We start from the raw sequence: 5,690 nt of genomic DNA on the forward strand, positions 1-5,690 counted from the left end.
AGAGCACCAGAGATTTGGTGTAATAGCCAGACTATCTCGCTATCGTGAAAGCACTTATGGATCGAGCTAATGAACTGAGAGTCATATTTTAGGCTTGAATTGAGAATAACCAATCAAACGGCTCGACCGAGCTGAAGATGAAACGGCCCTCCGATAATTCCAGTGGCATAATTAATCAAAGCTCTGGCTCATAAGATATGCTTTCTGTAGTTTCGTCAGTACATGTGGCCGACTCGTCTTTTACAAACCCAAACTTTTTCACGCAAAGTTCAGAGAGATCGTGTGAAATCTTTCCCATGTGACTCTCCTCCACCGTCTTTCTTCTCCTCCCTCCATTCTTCAGCGGGATGACAGTTTTCCTCAGACAGGCCGGTTTGGGAGTGGGAGTGAAATCTTATCCCGGGCTCTTTCTCCCGAACTGTGTGGCGACTTTGAACACGGTGTCCCGTTACGGGAAGCCAGATCTCCCAGATTGGGCCGGATCCGTCCTGAAGACGGGAGTGTTCTGATGCCAGAGGTTTGCAGTGTTGGGAAACTCACTTACTAATGCTTTACAATATTGCGTTACTCACTTCAAAAGTTACTAATTGCGTTATAGAAAAGTAATGCGTTACGTTACTTTTGCGTTAGCCTACTTTTTTTTCACCTGGGCTTGTCTTTTTATAACAAAAACATTATATTTTGGGGGCAAATGTGAAACTCTTTCACACCAAAAGTGAAATAATAATCCTCAGGATGAAGGGAAGAATAACGGAAGAAGAGGATGCAGGAGAACAAGTTTAACACTTACTTTACACTTACATTTTTGCTTGTGGTTTCACTGAATCATCGAAGGTCAGAAGCAAGTGCATCGGTCAATAAAGTGAGATTAAATGCATAAAAATGTATGTTTATTAACATATTTCGTTATTGGAGGTTTGCATAGTATTAGATAATATTAGTATTATATGATTCTGCATTTCACTGATTTTATTCATTTTGAGGAATATTGAATGTTTTTGTGCAAGTGAGATGAGGAAATGCTCACATTTAGCCTAGAACTACAATAACATCATGTTCACACACACTCACACACACACACTCACACACACACACACACACACACACACACACACACACACACTCACACACACACACACAGGAGAGCTGTCAGTCAATTAATGGGAAAACAAAGTAACTTGTGTTACTTATTTTAAAAAGTAACTCAGATATTGTGTTATACATTTTAACTGTAATGCGTTACTTTACTAGTTACTTGGAAAAGTAATCTGATTACATAACTGGAGTTACTTGTACCGCGTTCCTCTCGACACTGGAGGTTTGGTTGTCGTGGGTCTCATAACGAAAGCTTAAACGCAGTGAAATATATAATATCCGCCCAGCTTGAGCCGAACACATGAAAGACGGAGCGAGAGAAAGAAGGGATGAGGGTTTCTGTGACCTCATCTGTTAATGTGTAGCAGGATCTGTTGCTCAACCCTGCACTTTGGCTGGCCTGCAGATGTGTGTGTGTGTGTGTGCGTGTGTGTGTGTGTGTGTGTGTGTGTGTGTGCGTGCGTGCGTGCGTGCGTGCGTGCGTGTGTGTGTGTGTGTGTGTGTGTGTGTGTTGAAGGCAAGGTCCATCTCAGGAACTGACACTGGTCAATCGCCGCCGTCTGTGCGTTTCATCAAGTGTTTCTTGTTTCATAAAAAAACAAGAAATTATGTTTTCCATGATTTTCCATAAAATACATAAATATAAAGATATAAATATATTTTATTTAAAAATATAAAAACAAAAACAATACAAATATATTCATATATTAAAAGAAGAAATTATATTTTCCATGATTTTCCATAAAATACATTAATATACAGTAAAGGTATAAATATATTATAAACTGAAACTGAAAATGTTTTTGGGCTGAAATATTCCTGGACAAATATATCTTCACCAATGTCGAAATGTAATGAATTATCCCAGATGATGAAGCACATGGTAGTTATTAACCTGTGAGTCATGGCTGGCCCCGCCCCTCTCCATTCATTGGGCAGCGCTTATCTCAGTCACTTGACCTTTGACCCTGCAGATCTGTGGGTAACTAAGAAAATAAACACAAGCACAACATCACATCTGGAGAACAGTGTCACTGACCACTGGAGAACAGACACGCTTTAGGCATGTGTGTGTGTGTGTGTGTGTGTGTGTGTGTGTGTGTGTGTGTGTGTGTGTGTGTGTGTGTGTGTGTGTGTGTGTGTGTTTTGGCCCCACAATGACAGTCTATGGGATGTTTGGTAGCTTTGATCGTCCGGTTTGCGAGATCTAATGTCTGAACAGTGGAGTTGCAGCTGGAACGGTTTGGATTGATTTATAGTTTTGGTCACAGAAGAAGAAGCTTTAACAGTAGATCAGTGTGTTTTCTTTCGTCAAGCCAACATGATTATCTCGTAGAGAGAGAACAAGAGGCGGAAACACATAACTCTCTCTCTCTCTCTCTCTCTCTCTCTGCAACAAGAGTCTCAGTTTGCCTTTCCTTCTGCTCTGTAGTTCCTTATCTCTTATCTCTCTCACAGACACACACACACACACACACACACACACACACACACACACGCGCGCATCAGAGAGAGAGATTTCTGAAGGTTGCAAGGAAAACCAGGTCATAACAGGCAGGGAGTGATCAAGGACGAGAGATTTTGCTCTGGGAAAAAAGGAAAAGAGACTCAGATTTGTCGGGATCACAAGGTTTTTAAGACCGCTGATAATGTTCACGATGTTCATCTTTTACAGGGTGATTTCATAACCTTCCAGCTCCTCCACTCTAAAGGCCTTACGCCTGCCTTCACTTATTTCACTTTTTTGCCTCACAGAACTGCGAACCGTCTCTCTCCATCGATTCTCTCTGTGATCTGTATCCTCCCTCTGCGTCCCAGTCTTCGATTTGCCCGGCAGGACTGTGAAATCTTCCTCATACATATTTGAACATCTGTGAGAATGAAATCTCTCTCATGTCTCTAGTGATGGTGCAACACCCGCGCAACAGCTGATCTCCATGAGCTGAAGCCCCGCCCCCACTGTGAGCTGAAGCCCCGCCCCCTCCGGCTCTGATCGGAAGCTCTGCCCCTCTCCCGCTCTGATATGAAGCCCCGCCCCTCTCCCGCTCTGATATGAAGCCCCGCCCCCTCCCGCTCTGATCTGAAGCCCCGCCCCTCTCCCGCTCTGATCTGAAACCCCGCCCCTTTGATCTCATGTGGATGGGATTCGGGATGGTTAATGGGACACGGATCATTCATTATTCGGACCGATCTTCACGCGAACACGCATGAGGCTCTTCAAGGTCGACTCGTCTCGTTACTCTGATGTGAGACGTGACGTTTGTTCTCATGCAGTTTATGTCTGACGTTTCAAATACAAGAGAAATAGCATCATTAAACAGACACACAGCCTATACTGTACAGGTCTATACTGCATCTATTCTCTGCAACATTTGCATTTTGCCCAATAACACCCCTTGATTTAAAATTCTGTTTTGATTGCGTAATTCCAACGATATCTCACGGCGAATTCGTACGAGTGAGTAAAAGGTGGCTAATTCGTACGACCTCACTCGTACGAATTTGTAGGATTTGTCTGTTTTGAGCGGGGTCAGCTGTAGGTCATTCGTACGGATTCATACGAATTGGGAAACTCATAAAATATGTACGATTTAGCAAAACTCGTACAAATTCGTACGAATTAGCTACCTCATAAAATATGTAGGAATTGCCGTGAGACTGGATTTCATGGGAGTGGGCGGAGCTAAAGAGCTCTTTTGGCGCCGTTTGCTTGTTGCGACTCTCTGATTGGTGGAATTTCAATACAGCATCATGGGTAATGTAGTCTTTCACCACGAATAACAACCCTGTAAAATAAAAAAGAGTGATTTTAACGTAAAAGACTGCGTGACACTTCACATTTGATGTACTTTTGTTGAAGTAACTGTTTCTTCATAGTTTTTTCTAAGCAGTTGTGATGCGCTTTGATTGATCATGTGACTCTCATCTCCACTGTGATTGGTGGATGTCAGTGTATTAAAATGGTTCAATGGTACAAAACAGATATTAGTGCTTCAATAACTCGGTAAATTAACATTATATCAGTTAATGATATATGTTTTTTCACTGTAAATTTAAGTTAAGTCTGTAAAACCTAAAATGTTTCTACCGTATTTCTTACAGTAAATATCTGGCAACCACAGCTGCCGTTTTTTTACCGACGGAATTTTTTTCACAGTGAATGTTAAACAATTATTTTAAAGCGAAGTTGAAATAATGCGACTGATGGCTTCGACAGAAACCTCGTCACCTCGTAGCTCACAGCAGAACTGTCTTTAAAGGTTTATAAGTTAAACATCTATTTCCCTATTGAGAGCTTTTACTTCCGGAACCGAATGTTGCATTACTTTTTTAAATCTAATCGACTAAATTAATCTATGCTGAAATAATACAAAAATGCACAATAATTTGGCATTGTCGTCTCAATTTGGTGTTCTATAGCAAAATAGACATTTCTACTAGTGCTGTGCAACAGTTAATCAAGATTAATCACATCCAAAATAAAAGTTTGGGTTTTTAATAAAATAATTATTTTGTATATATAAATACACACATATGCATGTATATATTTAATAAATATTTGCATGTATATACTGTATATATATTTATACATAATTTATATTATATATAAATATTTTATACATGCATGTGTGTGTATTTGTATATACAAAATAATTATACACAGAACACACACATATATTATGTAAACACAAACTTTTATTTTGGATGCGGTTAATGACGGTTAATCATTGCCCAGTACTAATTTCTACACATTTCTTCCCTAAATGCAGATTATATGTTACCAGACACATGATAAATGCCCTCTCGCTCGGCCACCAAACCTCTATTTATAGTCCTGATGTGAGACCGAGGCCTCAGGAATCTCTGAGGTTCACATGAAGGATGAAATCATCACAAACTGCAGTCTCTCTGTTCCTCTCCCGCGCTGCGAACGCTGGGAATCAGCTCTGTGAAATGGAAATCAGTGTTGCTTTTTGTCCTCGTGACAGGAGAAGCGAAGCGAAAAACTGGAGCGCTGGTGGAGGAAGAGAAGAGAAGAGAAGAGAAGAGAAGAGAAGAGAAGAGAAGAGAAGAGAAGAGAAGAGAAGAGAAGAGAAGAGAACAAAAACAACACAGAGCACCAAAACAGATATCGACGAGAGAGAGAGAGAGAGAGAGAGAGAGAGAGAGAGCATTGATGTAAAGCGATGATAAAGAGTTCTCCAGATCAGGGAACATTAGGATTCGGGATCTTCAGTTTCACACTTCAAAAGTTTCACAGACGCTTCAGTCACACACTAGATATGAGCTCCAGACGTCTGAAAACACCAGCAGATAACATCTAACAACTATCCTATATAATATATAGTGTCTGTCTATACATTATATCTCTGTCTATACATTATGTCTGTCTGTCTATACATTATATCTGTCTGTCTATATATTATCTGTCTGTCTGTCTGTCTGTCTGTCTGTCTATACATTATGTCTGTCTGTCTATACATTATGTCTGTCTGTCTATACATTATATCTGTCTGTCTATATATTATATCTGTCTGTCTATACATTATATCTGTCTGTCTATACATTATATCTGTCTGTCTATATATTATATC

This window comes from Leuciscus leuciscus (genome assembly GCF_965113295.1).
Source record: "Leuciscus leuciscus genome assembly, chromosome: 23".
In the NCBI taxonomy this organism is placed as follows: domain Eukaryota; kingdom Metazoa; phylum Chordata; class Actinopteri; order Cypriniformes; family Leuciscidae; genus Leuciscus; species Leuciscus leuciscus.